The sequence below is a fragment of the Gymnoscopelus microlampas genome (genome assembly GCF_963454915.1).
Source record: "Gymnoscopelus microlampas genome assembly, chromosome: 13".
In the NCBI taxonomy this organism is placed as follows: Eukaryota; Metazoa; Chordata; class Actinopteri; order Myctophiformes; family Myctophidae; genus Gymnoscopelus; species Gymnoscopelus microlampas.
In genome coordinates this window covers 14,594,988-14,616,107 of record NC_139950.1, presented here as the reverse complement: position 1 = coordinate 14,616,107, position 21,120 = coordinate 14,594,988, and the positions used below count along the sequence as shown (strand labels likewise).

General features: G+C 43.6%; 1 protein-coding gene across 3 annotated transcripts in view; it reads left to right on the top strand.

The window, feature by feature from the left end:
• Positions 1–21,120, top strand: part of LOC311058154 (A-type potassium channel modulatory protein KCNIP2-like) — a gene marked incomplete at its 5' end in the record, with an annotated part of 194,479 nt that overhangs the window by 151,364 nt on the left and 21,995 nt on the right. The gene's annotated exons all lie outside the window — the stretch shown is intronic.

Below are 21,120 nucleotides of genomic sequence, written 5' to 3'. Positions count from 1 at the left end.
AACAGAATTTATGAATTGAGTTGTGTTGGTTTTAGTTGGTTTTGTTAATGGGACGATATATTCGCGAAAGAGGAACGTGAACAGTTTAGAGTGATTTTACGGATGTGTGTGTGTGTGTGAGAGAGAGAGAGAGAGAGAGAGAGAGAGAGAGAGAGAGAGATAGAGACCCTGTTAACTGCAGAGCCCCTTCCTCTGGTCCTGAATGAGCTGCAGTCTCCCGTCTGACGGTTTGTGTTACTGACGCAACTGTTGGCCTTGTCACGAACGCGCGCACGCACACACACACACACACGCACAAACGCACACACGCATGCACACACACGCAGTAACTTTAGCTGTGAGTGAGTTCTCTCCCCCTCCCCTGGGGCGTGTGTGTGTGCTTTTACCCTTTAATCGATAGCACTCTGGGTGGAGTGAGTCTGAGAGCTGTGTGTGTGTGTGTGTGTGTGTGTGTGTGTGTGTGTGTGTGTGTGTGTGTGTGTGTGTGTGTGTGTGTGTGTGTGTGTGTGTGTGTGTGTGTGTGTGTGTGTGTGTGTGTGCATGTGTGCGTGTGCGTGTGCGTGTGCGCGTGTGGAGGCACAGGTTTTTCTGAGGGAATGTCAGTCTTAGAGCCATTTAGCCTTTTTTATGCTTTTTTACCCCTGTAAAGATGATTTGTCGTATTTTGTTCATGGAACAGAATTTTCCCGCAAACATTTCCTGAGCTATACCTTGGGAGTTTAACATTTTAATACCAGGAATGTTGAGCCCATGAAGTAAACGACTTGCATCGCAAGATAGGGCCGGTCACCAGACGTCGACCCTTGTGTGGAGGGGGGGTGGAGTAGGGTTCGGATCCGGAACCAGAGGGAACCGGATCCAACACTGCAGGAACCAGAATCGGTTCCATATCACATTTTGGAACCGTTTCTGGAACCGGTTTTATCTCACACTGTCAGAGCTGGTATGTGGACTTCACGTCGGCTATACAATTACAATACCGGTGGTTCTCAAAAAGAAAATATTTCAAGGACCACCATAACTCTGAGAGTGTACAAATTTACAGTGTACATTTGTACAGTCTCAGAGTTACACACCTGCAAGGGTCCACTTGGAACCCCGGATAGAATTCGTTGTAAGGGAACCGTTAAGGAACCGTAATCGTTAAAGATCCTAAAGGATCCCAAACCCTATAGTGCATAGCAGAGGCTTTGTTTTTCCCTGTGCTATCTAGATGACCCCTGTCCTGTCCCCCCAGTGCAACCTGTCTCACCCCACTTCACGCTCCCTTATCCCCTCCTTGTCACGGTGACACCAGCAAAGATGCGATTCTTATCTCTTTTACTCTCTTTATTTTGTTTCGTTATTTGGGCCAACCTCTCTCTCTGTCTGTCTCTCCAGTGGTCCTCATTGCTGATGCCCGCGGCGTCCGCACCGCCCGCACCAACAATGCCACTCTGACAGGTCGTATAAAAGGGGTCTGTCGTGATGCCAGTTCTCCAGTCTGATTTGGTGTTTATCATGCAAAGTGCAAATCGACGGCGGGCGGTGGGGGCGGGGAGGGTGTCTTTCACATTAAAGTATACCTTGTATCTTCAAGGGTCCAAATGGCATAGATGCTCCCATCACTGATGTGCCTGCTGGATCTCACCCAGTCGGCAAGGTGTGCCAACAGCTCTGTCATCTTCTCAAATAGATCATTCTCCTTGGGGGTAAAAAATTAGTAGTTGAACTCTGTGGCTATAAGGTGCGTTGTACACACTCATACTCATACTCATACTCATACTCATACTCATATACTCATACACTCACACACACATACACACACACACACACACACACACACACACACACACACACACACACACACACACACACACACACACACACACACACACACACACACACACACACACACAAACCTACGTGCAGTAGCGTGTGCCAGCTAGCTGCCTACAGGTATTCTCCTGTGCATTAGAGATTGACATATTTGACCGCGGTCTCGGGTGGAAAGTGGCATCCCCCCTAATAAGAGGGCGTGTGCGTGTGTGCGCGCCCGCTTGTGTGCCAGCTCCCCCGTGAGAGTACTTAAGCTAATGACTTTAATCTTAAATGGAAGAAGTGACTCCAGATGGCAACGGGGCCGTGAAACTCTTGAATATCTGCAGTGTCAGGGGTCACTGCAGGGCATGAATCGTAAGGATTATGTGTAGACCATGTACAGTATATTATCCTCTGTCTGGCCCTTATCACTGTAAAGTTTCAGCCTCGAAACCTAACAAATGTGCCAGTGTGAATTTTATTGGCTCTGGCAGATACCAGACTAATAAATGTGTGTATCTGAGTGATGGGGGCTATTTCTTCCCCTTTGCCCTCATACACATTTCCTACACTGGCTCAAATTAAGAATAGTAAGATTGTAAACGCTGACGTTGTTTCTTCTGTATATCATGGGTTGTATAAATTATATTTAGTGTGTTTATTGTATCTATTGATCTTTGAAGTAAGTGCACTCTGTATTACGTTTATTAGTAGGCTACTACAGTTATTTGTGTGTATTGTTCTCATCTTCTGATTGTTTTGGCTTTTTTTTTTTACAAGTTGGTAAGTGAGAGTTTTGTTCCATCACTGGCTGCTCATTCAGGTAACTTGAACTATCAAGTCGAGCTTAATTTTCCTGTGTCTCAGATAATTTCCAATGGGTAAAAACCTTTTACATATTACTCCGGAGCATTCTGTTTGATTAGGTTCCTGTATTCCCTCTATACATAACTCAAAACATAATGAATGAACTGCTTCAACTGCTTTGCCCAGTTTTTTTTCCCTGGGATCTCTCTCTCTCTCTCTCTCTCTCTCTCTCTCTCTCTCTCTCGCTCTCGCTCTCTCGCGCTCTCGCTCTCTCTCTCTTCCAATTTAATCAAGTGGGACACTTGTGGTGTTTTCTCCACATAAAAAGTGTGGGGGCATTCCTTTCACTAAACTGTTTAAAAGCATCACCCTTACAGTAGTTCTGGTTCTGACCATGCATTCATCAATCTGCGTTTAAAATAAACGTTAGATTATTAAAATACGAGCATATCAAAGTTTTGTTGGCCCTATATCTTTTGCAGTTGGTGAGTGCCGTCACCATGGTTTATTGTATCCCATCTCCCAGAGGGTGTGGAGACAGTCGGCAGTATAGTGTCCAATAACTGAACAGATTTTAATTCATTATGTCAATTGTTTTGACACAAAGCTAATGAACTCTTTGTGTAGAGTTCCATCAGGAGGGTTTGTTCTGCTGAAAAGAACACTGCTCTTTTTTTGGGTTCTTTTTTTGCGTGATGATAATCATCTTGTCAACAATGGACTGTTCTGGGCTGCTCCTGTTCTCCATGCTCGCACACCAGGCAGGATTCTTCAAGCCTAGTTAGACTGTTTTTTTCTTCAAAATGATTATCCCACGATTGTGTAACCCATTTTTTCACCCAGTTCCAATGCCTAAGCTTGTAATCCTGGGCACTACTCTCCCTCTGCCAGCCTGGGGAGAGCCCCGAACTGAGCTCATGCTTCCTTCAATGCATGAGGAGTGAGCAGAGGCCTCTTCTTATCACCTGACAGGGTTTCCCCCCCCCCCCCCCCCCTGGTAGGACGTAGCGCGTGGAAGGAACACGTTATTCCAACCAATTCCTTTCCCCTCCATCAGGCGCCCTGGCTGACAAGGGGGAGGCAGTATAGAGGATTACTGCATGTTTTTTGTGAGGGTACCGACCATAGGGGACATGGGGAGAACATGCAAACTCCGCACAGAAAGGCCCTTTCACCATGGGCACTGATGACGCGGAGGAGAGAACACGCCCCCAGCGCCCACAACGTTCCCGGCGGGAATCGAACCCAGGACCTTCTAGCTGTGAGCTAGTTAGACTTAATGTTGACTAGACACAGCTCATTTGTGTTCATGGAACGGCTTGAGCCTCAAGTGGAAGTTGTTCATTTTAACCAGGCTTTGTCAGGTCTGACAAGTCTGGTCATTCTTTCTCACCAAAAGTTTTGGACATAATATGAGGTTTCCGCCCGACAGAAACGAGATACTGTATATATGTACTCATATATATGAGCGACTTCCTTGTAAACGTTGATCTTGTAGGAGCATGTCTAGCATTGTGCAGATTATTCAAAGTTAATTGTCAGGGTTAATTTAACTCTCAACAAGGGTGTACACATGGGCGCCACTAGTTGTACACTCTTCATAGTTAAACTAGAAAAAGTGCTCCTCGGAGCACAGGTCTCCGCCAGGTCAGGTATGTTATTGTGGCCTCCTGGTGGCGCTATAATAGGCCAATGTGAAAAGGGTGCCATTTATTCTTAGGTCGTTCACGGCAATCGGACACTGCATTCATGATTTGAGGCATTTTGTTCCAAAAATGTGTTTTGCTAAATTAGACCTGCTGGTGGCGCTATAACAGGCCAATGTGAAAAAGGGTGGCATTTCTTCCTTGGCCTAGTGGGAATGTGTTTGTGAAATTTCACGGAAATCGCAAGCTGCGTTCATGATTTGAGGCATTTTGTTAAAAACGGACCAATCCTGCAAATTTTGGAAGCGAACCTTAGCCAATGAGAATGGAATATGGGAAATAGGACAGATCCGTGTTGATCACATGACTATAGAGATACTGTGTACCGATTTGCATGACGTTTGGATAAAATCTGTAGGAGTAATGTAAAAAAAATGGGTTTCGCACAAATCGGCCTCCAGGTGGCGCTATAACAGGCCCATGTGAAAAATTTGAGCCCGAGGTTCTGAATTGGCATCCAGGGAGTGTGTGCACAGTTTCGCAGTGACCGGGCCAACGGTGCCGGAGATTAGCTGCTAACACACAGACAGGACGGACACACGGACGGACGGACGGAGGGTAAAACATACTCTGTCGCCATGCCTTTCGGCCTGGCGGAGACAATGAACACTAAGTATTTAACTGTGTTCCGAGCTCTACTTTTCTAATTAGACACGTATATCACCTTTCACACTGCTCTCTCCCAGCACGTATAAAAGATATTATCACCACTTCCATTCTGCTATCCTCCTCCCTAGCATAATAAACAGAAACATCCTGAGTGAAAGATAGTTGAGACTTAAATGAACCCTGGATTTTTAGGTACGTAAAGGCAATGCCATTAAGGCATCTTTATTTGTATAGCACATTTCATACACCATTACAACCCAAAGTGATTCACAGAATACAAACAATGTACAATTAAAAAGTGTAGCAGTATACGGACCAAAAGATGAAAAGAGCATAGCAAGCATAGCTCTTTTAGAACTGGTGTAATATGGTTGTATTTCCGAGTTTTCGCCAGGACTCTAGCAGCTGCGTTCTGAATGAGTTGGAGTTGCTAAAGAGCTTTTTTTTTTAGAGCAGGGCTGGGATCCGGAACCGAACAAACCAGTTCCAACTTTGAGGAACCATAATCGGTTCTATCACATTTGTATGCTCTCAGAGTTACAGACCTGTAAGGGTCCATTTGGAACCCCCTCAAGTGACCGATACGATAATATGTATGTAATACTGTATGTATGATTTAATTTGTGTTTAAAAAAAATTATAATGAAGGCCAAAATGATATAGATTTCTTTTTTTAAATCATCAAGGAACTGGAATTCTTAAAATGCTATAGGTTCCCACCCCTATTTGAGAGTCCTGTGAACAGACCATTACATGTAACAAGTCTACTGGAAATAAAGGCGTGTTTTACTGTGCATGCATCTTACCATAAATAAACGTACCTCTCCCATTCGCTTTGCTCTGCAGTATTGACTTTGACCGCACACACCGGTCACATCAAACCAAAAACTGTACTGACCTCTGGGTTAAAGTATGGAAGGTATAATGAGCCCCTGGTGGTGCTGCCTCAATGCTCGGGGCCAATGGACTGAAGAAAGGTTCAGATAGAATATGAACTGTGGTTAGATGGCATGCTGCATCCATATGGAGAAGAGGCACAGTCTGGTCAGACAGTCTGGGAGACACAAAATCGAGGGACCGAGACGAGGGAGTCTCATTACTTTAATGAATGGTGGCGCTGAACCGTATTCTAATGATGCAGTACACAGGTTTTTTATTCACAAGGGTGGGGGGGGGGGGGGGGGGGACAACAACACTGTATACTAAACTTTATAAAAGTTCACAAGGCCGAGTTGTTAAGATTTAAAGGTTATGGCTATAAGGCTAGAAATTATGCTGTAGGAGTTTATGAAGTGGAAAACTGGGACATTGGGATCTACTGGTCTGGACTAGAAGTTGGAATGATTTAAATCTTTATTTATTTATTTCCATGGCACTGTGGGGCAGAGCCATTAGACCGATCAGCACCAAATTCTTTTTGCACACTGCCAGTAAGCCAAGGAAGTAAATCCCTGAATATTTTTTCACATAATGTTTTATGCTTTTTGAAATAAATAATAAATAATACTGGAAGTCAATGGAGGTCAGATTGGACTGAATTGTTGCCCAGATACAGAGATAACTGATGGAAGCCAAGCAAGTACTAGACCCCATCTTGTTTGCTTTCTTTCTTGCTAGTTTACTTTCTTTTGTTCCACAAAGTGTGGCCACAAAATACCTGGTTTGTGTTGGAATATAAACCTAACTCATTTAGGTGAGCTTTTAGTCATTATTGATGACAGATGTATGACAGATTGATGATCATAACCACTCAGCTGTTTGTGACGATGACTTTGCAGTGGTTGACACAAGGTACTCAACTCCAGTACTAAACTACTGCTACTATGCACTTTTTCCGTTCCTAGAAATGTAGTGGGGTAATAAGTACAATATTTGTCTTTTGAAATGTAGTTGAGTATCCAAAAATACAAATACTCTAAGAGACAGATACTCAATAAATGTAAAAATGACTACCTATATCATTGTAGTGTCTCTCCTCACTTGCAATTAGAGGCTATGGGATCTTGCCAACGGGACCGTTCACAGAGTTTGATTTTGGAATAAATTTCGATGGCCTCAGTGAGTGGGACTTGACAAGGTCTCGTATATTAGGGAAAGCTTCCTTTGCAGTGCTGCCTCATCACTTTTGCAAAGGCCCCTCACATTGTAATGTCTCTGCTTGCTTTCCAGTATCAGATATTGGTGCGGGATGTCTGAATTAAGGCAGGGGTCTTCAACAGGGGGTCCGGGACCCCTATGGGGTCCTCAGAGTTACTACAGGGGGGCCGCCAAATCTTTGTGTGACCTGTTAAGTGGTCAGATGGGTGGGCCGCGTGCATTTTCAAGTTTATTAGAATGATCAATCAAACGTGTTCCGGCTTGGATGAATGGAACTAACTTTAACCTCCTATGCACTTTGAGTGCTTTACAAATAAAATGTATTATATTATTATTCTTATAATTTTTATTTTTATTACGTATCGGTATCAGAATGAAAATGTTCTTTTCAAGGTTTAAAAAAAAAATGCCATGAAAAAAATACCATGAAATTGTTTCTACATTATTTCATTTACATTTTAATGTCATAATTATCATTAAAATCTTTTTTTGCCAATTATTTTGGGGGCCCACTTGCAACAGCCTCACGGCCCACTAGTGGAGGCCGGGGCCCCCGGCCTACAGGTTGAGAACCACTACTGCTTTTAGCGGATAAGAGGATATTTAAGAGATTATACGGGAAACAGACAGGATGGGGGATGAATGGGGTATAAGTGCAGGTAACTTGCTTAGTCAGAATGACCCATTTACTGTACACACACATGTCCATCTACCCTCTGTAATGGCCTGTCAATAGATAGACCTAATGGTGTGTGTGTGTGTGTGTGTGTGTGTGTGTGTGTGTGTGTGTGTGTGTGTGTGTGTGTGTGTGTGTGTGTGTGTGTGTGTGTGTGTGTGTGTGTGTGTGTGTGTGTGTGTGTGTGTGTGGGGTCCATTTAAACGGACCTGTGTTGCTTCATACATGGAACAAAGAACATGCCCTTCAAATGTAATCTTCAATCTATAAGACCTATACAGTACTACTGTGTATAATAGCATTACCTTTGCCTTGTCTCATGCACACATTATATCGGCGGTTTTCAAACATTTTCACGTCAAGGACCCCCAAATTGATATGTACCGTAGTTGTGCCAGGGAGGGATCCCCTAAGGGAAGACTTGTGTTAAAATAATTATTCAAAAATGTTCACAATTGTTCAAGATTTTTCTAAATGTTTCGGAAAATATGCTGATCAACAATCTCACGACGTGTAGCTTCATGACGCGTTGTGAGCTTGTACATCTTATATTCTTTGGCAAATATTTGCCTATTTTTGCCAAATGTTTGCCTAGTAAGACATCGCTATAGGTTTCATGTGGTTAAAATGCAATGATAACAAAGTTTGTCTCTGCAAATATATTTCCATAGTGTACTCATATGATTGGAATCCAGTGGCTTCCTATAAGTAAGCACACTGTGATTGAGTCCTACTCTATCGGTTAAACCTGCCCAGAGCGCAGTAATCGTCCTTTAAGGTGCTGTGCTGGGGAAAGTTGAAAGAAATAAATAGTTCTTGCCGAAAATCTGAAACTTTGGAAATGGTAATGAAACAAACTCTTTCCCCCTGATAAAACCGCTCTCGTAAAGTGTGCATACTGAACACTGTCCTCCATGTCCTTGTCTCTCTCTCTCTCTCTCTCTCTCTCTCTCTCTCTCTCTCTCTCTCTCTCTCTCTCTCTGTCTTACATCTTTTCTCTCATTTTCTTGCTTTCTCCTTCCTGCGGTTGGTTCTCTGCCTCAGTCTCTTCTCTCTGTCGTGCTCTCTCTCTCGCTTTCTGTCTTCCTTCCCTTTATGCTCAGTCTGTCATGTTCTCTTTCTTTCCCTCTTTGTTCTATTCTTTCTCCATTCCCCATCTCCTCTCTTCTCTCCCCTGATTAATGCAGTCAGTTGCCGGTGTTCACAGGTATTGGTGGGACAGGTGTTCCTGTGGGCAACAGCAGAGCAGAATGCTGATGTGATTCCACTGCTCCTTGCCTGACAGCCATCTGCAGAATGATGATAACATAGACATAATTGGCCATTACACATGCACGCACGCACGCGCACACACACACACACACACACACACACACATACACACACACACACACACACACACACACACACACACACACACACACACACACACACACACACACACACACACACACCTGCCCTTGGACATTTCTCCTGACTAACATAATAAAATCAGGCTTTTAACTCATTCAGTGCCACTGGACGTAAAATACGTCCGTTCTAACAAACGCCCAGAGTGCCTCTGGACGTAAAATACGTCCTGGGGAAAAAAATGAGCTTTTTTTTTTTTTTTACTTTTTCCACTAGATGAAACTCTTCCCCAGCCTGTGACAAAATTTGGGACTTCTATCGTGAAAGAAAACATGAAATCATGCCATCAAAAGTCAGGGTGACCTAAAATCAAAAACATCTTATTTCGAGTTAGAGTGCTTCTGTGTCAGTCATACATAAACATTCTGTGATGATCATAGCCGCCGTCGACCACGTGATCAAACAACTCGTGGGAATACAGACACACACACACACACACACACCCACACACACACACACACACACACACACACACACACAGAGAGAGAGCGTGGGGAAACAAATCATCGGGGCTTCTTTGATGCACGAACCACGTGACAAAACAACTTATTAGGGCCTCTGCGATCAAATACCCCCGACATCATGTTATGGGGTCAGCTTGGGGACAGCTTCTTTGAAGAAAGCAGACACGTGAGTAAACAAACTTGTCGGGGCCTCTATCGAACGAACCCTACAACAACAGCCATCAGGACTGATCATAAACAACTGTGATGCTCCGATGATCAAAGGACCGCCATCGCACCACCTGGCCAAAACAGAAGTTTATAAAAGCTTGTTGGACACATGGCCCGGTGTGGGGAAGCAGAGAGGAGTGCTTGTGAGAGATCGATACAGAGAGATACAGAGAGAGACAGAGAGAACACACACACACACACACACACACACACACACACACACAGGAGAACATGCCTAAGAAGCAGCCAGTCAGGAAGCGCAAACGGCGCTCAGCCTCCCTCGGGGACAGACAACAAGCGGCTTCTGACGGCGATCCCGTCGCTGGGCCCAGCCGGGCCAGTACCGGGATGCGCCAGCAGACCATCCAGGAGGCGTTCCGTCGCGTCGAGGTGCCGGTGACCCGGGCCTCCGTGCCCGTTCCCTTGGTGCCCGTAGAAGAGACAGACTCGGAGGTTTCTGGCTGTGATGACAACACTGAACCGATCGATTTGCGCCGTCGCAGTGACAGGCTGAAGATGACTAAACGTGAGTTTCTGGAGAGTCCATTCAACAGTCAGAAATCTCAGTCCGATCCGTCCGACACGGACATAGATACGGATTGTGATGAAGAATGGCTTCCATACGACAGAGTGGAGGAGGACGACACACAGAACAGACAACGTTCTTTCCCAGACAACAGTGGTAAGACGATTCTATCTATCTATCTATCTATCTGTCTGTCTGTCTACAGTTGTCCATGTAACATGAAAGTATGTTGAAAGATTTGCGCACATTTTTCAAAAATAGCAGATCTACAAGCTCATAAAATGGGGCATACACTCTCAGATTATAGACCTGTAAGGGTCCATTTGGCTCTATTTGTACACTCTAGACCTGGCTGTATGGGTCCATTTGAACCCCCCCCCCCCCCCCCCAGGAACCCTGAGGGTCCCTGCATAACTAACTAAGAACATTTTAGTACATTTTTATCATGTTTGAGAGTCTGTCTGTCTGTCTGTCTGTCTGTAAAGGGTCCATTTGGTTACAGTTGTCCATGTAAGTAACATGAAAGTATATTGAAAGATCTGCACACATTTTTCAAAAATAGCAGATCTACAAGCTCATAAGAGCTTGTAGATCTACAAGCTCATAAGAGCTTGTAGATCTACAAGCTCTTATGAGCTTGTAGATCTACAAGCTCTTATGAGCTTGTAGATCTGCTATTTTTGAAAAATGTGTGCAGATCTTTCAATATACTTTCATGTTACTTACATGGACAACTGTAACCAAATGGACCCTTTACAGACAGACAGACAGACAGACAGACTCTCAAACATGATAAAAATGTACTAAAATGTTCTTAGTTAGTTATGCAGGGACCCTCAGGGTTCCTGGGGGGGGGGGGGGGGGTTCAAATGGACCCATACAGCCAGGTCTAGAGTGTACAAATAGAGCCAAATGGACCCTTACAGGTCTATAATGGGGCATACACTCTCAGATTATAGACCTGTAAGGGTCCATTTGGTTCTATTTGAACACTCTAGACCTGGCTATATGGGTCCATTTGAACCCCCCCCCAAGGAACCCTGAGGGTGTTTGAGATTCTGTCTGTCAAATATTTTTCAAAAATAGCACATCTACAAGCTCTTAGGAGTAATTGACAGTTTTTATGTTATAGAGAGATCATTTTTGTGTGTCTGTCTGTCTAAGATTTTTCAAAAATAGCAGATCTACAAGCTCTTAGTAGTAATTGACTGTGTGTGTGTGTGTGTGTGTGTGTGTGTGTGTGTGTGTGTGTGTGTGTGTGTGTGTGTGTGTGTGTGTGTGTGTGTGTGTGTGTGTGTGTGTGTGTCTTTTTGGGGATTCAGATATAGATAAGAGTGTCTGCTAATGCCTGAAATTTGTGATTTTGTGGACATCATATTCACCTACCAATATTTTACTCTGATTTTAGACCCTGAGTTCAGTGAGGACAGTGAGGAGGAGGAGGAGGGCCCACTACCTGCTGATGAAGAGTTGGGAGTTGCCAGAACAGCTTGTGGTAAGAACAAAAAGATAATTTCCCTGCACATGTGAGATGAAATGTAAAAGGATCCATTTAGAACCCCCCCACACAAATACAAAAAAGTGTAATGTGCATTATATATTTCTGTAATTTACAGGTAGACCACAGCAAGGGAAGCAGCGTCGTCGTGGTGAGGAGGAGGAGGAGGAGGAGGAGGAGGAGGAGGAGGAGGAGGAGGAGGGTGCGGAGGGTGCACTATCAACGGATGAAGAGTTGGGTTTTGCCAGTCCAGCTCATGGTAAGAACAAAAAGTTATTTCCCTGCACATGTGAGATGAAATCTAAGGATCCATTTGGAACCCCCCCACACAAATACAAAAAAGTGTTGTAATATGTATTGTATGGTAATTATGTTTTTATGTAATTTACAGGTAGACCACAGCAACGAGAGGGGCGTTGTCGTGAGGCGGAGGAGGAGGAGGAGGAGGAGGAGGAGTGGGGGGCGTCTGATGAAGACTTGGGTGTTGGTGCTACAGCTAAAGGTAAGCTTTTTATTTTTATTACTGATACATTTTCACAGAAGCCAGCTTGCATTGTATCATACAATAAGTCAATGAATGGAGTTGATATCGAACCAAACATTGTGCATTACCTGGGAAGTCAAACAAGTGGACAAATACATTTGTATCCTATCTGTTTGAGATCTGTTGGTTCAATGCTTTTATCATTTACAAAGCTAAACACCCACATGGCAACTGTAAAAGATGTCTACAAGTTCATAGCACATTTGGTTACATTTGTACATTCTCATAGTTTGACCTGTAAGGATCCATTTGGTTCCTTTAGTACACTCTCAGAGTTACAGACCTGTAAGGGTCCATTTGGTTCCTTTAGTACACTCTCAGAGTTACAGACCTGTAAGGATCCATTTGGAACCCCCCCACACAAATACAAAAAAAGTGTTGTAATATGTATTGTATGGTAATTATGTATTTATGTAATTTACAGGTAGACCACAGCAACGAGAGGGGCGTTGTCGTGAGGAGGAGGAGGAGGAGGAGGAGGAGGAGTGGGGGGCGTCTGATGAAGACTTGGGTGTTGGTGCTACAGCTAAAGGTAAGCTTTTTATTTTTCTTACTGATACATTTTCACAGAAGCCAGCTTGCATTGTATCATACAATAAGTCAATGAATGGAGTTGATATCGAACCAAACATTGTGCATTACCTGGGAAGTCAAACAAGTGGACAAATACATTTGTATCCTATCTGTTTGAGATCTGTTGGTTCAATGCTTTTATCATTTACAAAGCTAAACACCCACATGGCAACTGTAAAAGATGTCTACAAGTTCATAGCACATTTGGTTACATTTGTACATTCTCATAGTTTGACCTGTAAGGATCCATTTGGTTCCTTTAGTACACTCTCAGAGTTACAGACCTGTAAGGGTCCATTTGGTTACATTTGTACACTCTCATAGTTTGACCTGTAAGGATCCATTTGGTTCCTTTAGTACACTCTCAGAGTTACAGACCTGTAAGGGTCCATTTGGTTACATTTGTACACTCTCAGAGTTACAGACCTGTAAGGGTCCATTTGGTTCCATTTATACACTCTCAGAGTTACAGACCTGTAAGGGTCCATTTGGAACCCCCCCACAAATACAAAAAAAGTGCTGTAAAATGTAATATGTATTTTATGGTAATTATGTTTTTCTGTAATTCACAGGTAGACCACAGCAACGAAAGGGGGGTCGTCGTGGCGTGGCCGACGATCTGCCGTGGTATGACCTGGGTGAAAAGGAGTGGATGCCAGAGGCCTTCCCATTTACAGCAGATCCTGGACCTCTCAATGGCGCTGCTGAGCTGGATTCAGACATTCCAGTGGACTTTCTCAAGCTGTATCTGACTGACGAGCTTCTACAGCTTATCGTCGATCAGACAAACCTCTATGCACAGCAGGTCATTGCGGGTGTCACTAAGCCAAGCTCAAGAGTCCATCAATGGATTGAGAATCCACTCACAGTTCAGGAACTGAAAAAATTCTTAGGGCTCCTTTTCCTGACCGGTATCGCTCGTAAGCCTGCCCTGAAAATGCACTGGTCCACAGATGAGTTGTATCATGCCTCCTATTTTGGCAAAACCATGAGCCGTAATCGGTTTCAGCTGATCCTCAGATTTCTGCATTACACAGACAACAGTGTGGCTGATGAGAAGAGAAGAGTAGCTGACAAAATGTATAAGGTACGTCCTGTTTTGGACTACCTAGTCACCAAATTCAGTGACTTGTATCAGCCAGATATATCCATCTCTATAGATGAGGGCACCCTACTCTGGAGAGGCAGACTTTCCTTCAAGGTCTATAACCCCCAGAAGCCTGTAAGGTATGGCATAAGATCTTATATATTGTGTGATTCAGCTACAGGGTACTGTCATAATTTGAAGCCATATTGTGGGAAATCTGAAACCCTACAAAAAACAGTACTCGCTCTTCTCGGTACCCTTTCAGGTAAAGGTTACACATTGTTCATGGATAATTTTTACAATTCAGTGAAATTGTGTCATAAGCTCCTGAATAGGAAAACTCACATCTGTGGTACACTCAGGAGGAGCAGGGGTGCACCACCGGCCATAAACATGGCTGACAATTCTTCCCTGGCCGTTGGGGAGAGAATTGTCTGTCACAATGAAAGGGTGATGGTTACAGCATGGAGAGACACAAATGTGGTCAGGATGGTCACAAGCTGCCATGAGAACCAGATGGAGAGTGTACCAGCGTGGCGTCGGGTGAAGAAAGGACAACACATTCGAGTGGAAAAAGCGAAGCCTGTCTGTGTGATCCAGTACAACCACGGCATGAATGGAGTGGACAAACTGGATCAAAACATTTCCTATTATCCCTTCGCCAGGAAGACCATGAAGTGGACAAACAAATTTGTCTTCTACATGATCCAGATATGCATCTTCAATGCCTTCACACTGTACAAGGCCAAGAATCCACAGGGCGAGTGTAAAACCATGCTGAACTTCACAGAATCTGTCCTCAAGGCATTCACCAAGCCAGCACAGCATCCTACACAATCCGCTGCACCACGCCCAGCTAAAGAAGACCCCCAGAGCAGGCTGTCTGCTCTCGGCCATGTCAGGGTATATAACCAGCCCACCCCCAAAAAAGATAAGCCACAGAGAAAGTGCATTATGTGTACCAAGAAGAAAGAAAAGGGAAAGAAAGGGCGCACCGACACAAGTTTCCAGTGTGCAATCTGTCTTGTCCCTTTGTGTCAAATGCATTTCTCTTCCTATGACCACAAAGTGTAGAACAATGTGAACAGTTTTTTTTTTGTTATTCATTTGGTCCTATTTGTATTTTGTATACACTCTAGACAAGAGTCCAGACCTGTAAGGGTCCATTTGGTTCCATGTGTATTTGCTCTCAGAGTTGTGAACTGTTTATTTTATTTTTTTATGTTATTACTCATTTATCCACACTTGCAACGCTTGGAAGTAACATTTTGTTTTTTATTTTATCTTATTTGTTGTCATTTGTTTGAAAATGACTACTGTATATATGTCTGCATCACTGGAGCCAAAAATAAAATGAAGATTGACTCATAAAAATGCCTTTTACTCATATTTCTATTCTCAGGGCTGTTTTTGATGAAAAATAGTTTTATTCAATTGACTATACATAAAAAACGGAACATGCTAGCAACTCACTTTCTTTTCCTGGGCAAAGAAAAGATTCTCATATTTCTTTTGATATATGGTACGTCATTTTAGTCATAGCACAAAACATTCTGTGGGCCTTTGAAAGTAGATTTCTGCCTGAAAGTTGTCTCCTTCAGAAAAAGGCCTTTATCTCAGGTTTCTATTTTCAGAGGGCTGTGTTTTACATGGGGAAATTGTTTTACTCAACTGCCTATAAATAAAGAACGGAACATGCTAGCAACTCACTTTTTTTTCCTACGCAAAGAAAAGAGTCTCATCTTTCTTTTGAGATATGGTATATACTTTTAGTCATAGTACAAAATATTCTGTGGGCCTAGAAATAGTAGTAAAAATGCTCATACATGTTGGCACTGGGAGCAGACTGCCAGAAAACACTGTGGCACTGAATGAGTTAAGTTGCCAGCTGTAGGACTCAGACAGTTTGCTAGTGATATTACAGCTTTGAAGTGAAAGCCCGGTCTCCGCTAATATTTGATCAAATGCACTAATGTTTATTTTTTTTGGCAAGAAATTCATTTTCTTACCGGTACCTTTTGGCAACACTCAACGCGCTTTTTTTGGTTGCAGTATAGAGCCCTTTTCCCAGTCAATTGTTCTTGACAGATCAAAAGGAATAATTTAAGTGCTGAGAATCAGGCCCCATTAAGTGCTTGCCAGGTTTTAGGTACGATAGTCCTGTTGTATTGACCTGTTACGGCTGTTTTCAGCGGTGTGAAGTAACTAAGAACATGTACTCCAGTACTGTACTGTATATTTTTTAGGTACTTGTACTACTGGAGTATTTCCAATTTTCGATTTTTATTCTTTTACTTCTTCTCCACTACATCTTGGTGGCAAATATTGTACTTTTACTCCACTATAGTTATTTGAAAAGTTTAGTTAGCTGGAGTCCTGAACGAATTGTGCTGCTGCATGTTACTGTCAATCAATCCTGCCAACACGCAAATCAAATTACACACATTACGTCTCGACCCGCAGTTCAAACAAGGTGCATAGAAATTGTAATGAGGGGCAGTGTAATATTAGATTACTGAGATATCATAGTAAGTGATTAAACTACTCATTACTGGGAAAAGTAACACTACATGATGTGAGCTACTGTAACTATGACATTAGTATGATGTCAGCACTGACGTCAGGACAAAGTGCTGTGTGTCTGTCTAGACTACTGTATATCTGTACCTGTTGACTGGCATTGCGTGGTCGAAACAAGCGCAAACTACTAATGTCAGTCAGATGATGTCAACACAGTGCATGTCTGTCTATATACTGCACATCGGTGCCCAGGTTATTGGGTGGTGTCTGTTATGTCAGTCGGCATAGTAGTTTGTTTGTGAGACAGACAGACAGACAGACAGAAAGAGCTTAAGTGAAAACATAATCTCCCCTGCCCTTGCCTTCTGCCTGGCAGGCCATATACAGTAATACATTATAGTATTCCATATTGACCATTTGGAACAGAAAGTGGGATTGTGATGCCATAAGTAGTTCATATGGCATCACAATCATTTTAACCAAAAATAGAAGATCTACAAGCTCACAGCGCATCACTTCGTGCCACGCTGGGAGCTTGTATATCTGCCAGTTTTTAACATCTTTAAATGAACATAAATTTAACATCTTTAAATGTTTAAATGATAATATTTGGACATTCTTTAAGAATCATTTCTTTTACTGAAATCTCTTCTGTCCCTGGCACAAATAATATGTTGTTCCAGCCAGGGACGGAGGAGACTTATGTAAAAAGAACAAAAAAATCACACCCTGTGTGAAGGTAGCGGCGCCTTTGATACATTTTGTCATCGATATGTGTTTATAATGTGTTTATAGCCATGTGTCACGTGAAGCTTGACCAATCACTTTGTTGACGCACCTGACCAATCAGAACGTTGACGCACACGGACAAAGTCAGGTATAGAGCGGCTAGCGCCGCTAAAAACGAATTATGTTTGTTGAAAATATTATTTTCAAATGGGGGTCAGAAGCCAAATAAATGTAATTTTGGGGGTCCTTGCATGAAAAAGGTTAAGAACCACTGCCATATATAGACGATCAACAGGCATCGGCTTCCCTGATTGGCCAACCCAAAATCATGAGCGGCACGCACTGGCCAAGCTTCGCGGGACATCTGTGCCGCGGTACTAATATAAGTCGCAATACAACAACATTTGTGTTTTCAGAGTATGACTTGATGATCACCTTCTTTGGTCTGAGACATGTTGCGCTGGATGGTGCATATGAAGGTACCAAAGGAGAAGTATGTTGCTGTGGCAGTGGGAGACAAGGTGTACTCCTTTGGAGGCGCGGATTCCTACAAATACAACGTTCACGTCATGAACACAGTGACTCTGCGCTGGATGACGTTGTCCTCAGCAGCGAGCGGAAGAGGAGGAGAGTGTCTACCCGAGGTTCCCTCCGTGCGCTACGGCCACACAGTCGTGCTCATAGATGGTGTCATCTACATCTGGGGCGGGATCACTTATCACATGGAGTACAACAGCAGGCTCTATGCGTTCGATGTCGACACCCTCGGATGGCTCGAGCCCAAGGTGTCTGGGACCGCTCCGGAGGAGAGGCAGGACCACTCGGCCTGTGTCTTGGGGAAGGTCATGTATATATTTGGAGGATTCAAGTGGCCTTCTGGATGCAGTAGGGACATCTACGAGTTGGACACGAGTTGGATTGAAGGCCAGATGGTCTGGTCTTTAATCGACACCAGAGGCACACTGACACCTGTTTCGTCTAGTCACTCTGCCACCATCATCGGAACAAAGATGTTCGTATTTGGGGGCCGCGGCAACAATTTGGACTACTACAGCAGCGTCAGGGTGTTTGACACCGAGACCAACCGGTGGCTGAGCACGCCTACTGATCAGCTTCAGCCAGAAGGACGCAGGTGTCATTCGGCCTTTGCCTACGATGGAGAGCTGTACATAGTCGGTGGCAACGACTTGTGCCAGCTCTTCAACGATCTGTGGAAATTCAATCCGGAGACCTTTCTTTGGAAGAAGCTTGAGCCCAAGGCGAAAGGGCAAGGCCCGCGGGATGTGACTAAGATGTGCTGCTGCACGGTGGGCGGTCGTGCCATCCTCTTTGGGGGAGACAAAGGATGCACGGTACAGGACGACCTGTACATCTTAGACCTCAGTCCTAGTCTGAAGACGTTGTGCAAGCTGGCCGTTATTCAGTACGGTCTGGAGCAGTCGGGACTCCCACGCGACATCAAGTGGGAACTACAGGTAGCAGCCAGGCATGCTGGCAGCGCGCGTGATGGCGTCGCTAGTGAGCCGACACAGCAACAGTGAGCCTACGAAAATAGGGGGAAAAGATAACATCGAAGGAGAACAAGTTCCAGGCAATTGAATAGAAGAAAGGGAAGGACGGGGAGATCACCACACTTAGAAAGGCGGTCAATGAGATCAAAAAGAAAGCAGTGTACAGGAATGAGCTCAGTGATTCCTCAGTGATTCCCACCATCATACAGGGGAACAGAGAACTCTACTACCAACTGAACTGCACCGGCGCAGACATGGCTGCAAAGGAGATCTCTAAGAAGAGAAACTTCTACGCCCGGTTGATCTCCGTCAGGAGGATAGAAGAGGACTTCCGGAAATAGATGTTTTTAAAGAAGAACTGTGAGTGGGAGAGGAAATGACTACAAAGGTGGAGACCTTTGTCTTTTTTAAATGTATTTTTATTTGTTTTATCGTTTTTTGTTTGAGTCGATATTAAACCGAGCCATAGATATGAGATCAGACCTCAGTCCCTGTCATCACAGTGTGTAGGCCTACATGACAGGAGAGCATATTAAGTGTGACAAATTTGTACTTCGTGTCTCCCATGAGGGCAGGACATATTTTAATGCCATGGCTCCCAGGAGCAAGCCGTCTAGAACAATGGTTCTCAAAGTGGGGTCCGGGGACCCCCAAGGGTCCTTCAGGAGTTACGGGTCTGTAACTCCGGGAGTGTACAAATGGAACAGTTGTACACTCTCAGAGTTAGGATTTTATAGTGTAGACTGGGGTCCCAAAGATCGAAAATTGCATAAAATGGGGGTTTGTGGTCTAATGTATAGCAAACTGGGGGTCCTTGAAATTAAGACATTTGAGAACCACTGGTCTAGAACAGGGTCTGTGTCTGTGTGGTAAACTATTAAACTTTTCACAGAGTAATTTATAACTCTTTAATCAACAGTTTGTGACTGACCTATTAACTAATTATGAGGGATGGTTATTCTAATTCTAAAGTGTTATCGAGTCGAGACACTTTCTTCCCTCCCATTGAAAGTGGGCCGATCATTGTATTAATCCATTAAAACCGGGAAAGCATCTGTGTCATTTTAGTTAATATAGCATCACAATCATTTTAACCACTTTAACCATTATCTTATACTTTGGCTATTCAGAAATTGCAGATATACAAGCTCATATCTCGTCACTTTGTGCCGCGCCATTAGCTTGTAGATCTATTTTTAAAAAATCGTGAAAATGTACATATCATTTTTGGGGTCCTTGACATGAAAGAGTTTTAGCACTGATATAGAAACATACGTTTTTCAGAAAACTGTTTAGAAGACATTTGTCCTAATGCAGCCCTGCCTGACACACACAGACAGACACACAGACAAAAACACAACACAACACAGCACAGCACAACACAACACAACACAACACAACACAACACAACACAACACAACACAACACAACACAACACAACACAAACAGTCCATCTCATTCTGTTTCTAAAGTGCAAAGGAAGTCTAATAGCTTCATAATGCTATGATTTGTACTACTCTTTTTAGTTAAACGAACACTCAGGATTTGACTGTGTTCCGGCCTTCAACAACATTATCATTATCATTAACAATCATTAGCTTTACTCGTGACGTCTCCCTCAATCCTGTGTGTGTGTGTGTGTGTGTGTGTGTGTGTGTGTGTGTGTGTGTGTGTGTGTGTGTGTGTGTGTGTGTGTGTGTGTGTGTGTGTGTGTGTGTGTGTGTGTGTGTGTGTGTGTGTGTGTGTGTGTGTGTGTGTGTGTGTGCGTGCATGCGTGCGCGCACGTTAATGGCGGCTGATCTTCCATTACCTCCCTTTGTTAGTCTCTAGAGGTGAATTTCAATCAAGGACAATAACAGAGAATAAGAATGACGAGAATAGAGGTGAAACAGACTGTTGAACTGCTTATCCATTCTGTCTTGCCCTACACTGCCCTCCTCAGGTAATGTAGGGCATTGCAACAGTGCCCTGTTGCAATTCCCTACCTACACAGTCATATAGTGTAGGACAGGCAGAGGTCTTCAACGTTTGTCAGGCCAAGGACCCTTTATCTGAGAGAGAGAGAGAGATAAAGCAGGGACCCCCACTGCATATTGTATAAAATTGTGTTGCAGATTAAACTTTTACATAGATTTCATCGATAGCACTATCATCAGTGTTGTGGGAATTCATGGTTTTTAGTTTATTTCACACATATAATGACATTTAACCCTCAATGCTAAACTTGACCTTTGGCTCTGTACTTGTTTGCTCCTTTTCCCCTATAGCCAAAAAATAAGCCAATCTACAAGATTGTAGATCGGCTGTTTTCGGCCCCCCAGAATAGGGATGCTAGGGTCTAGGTGGTTAATGT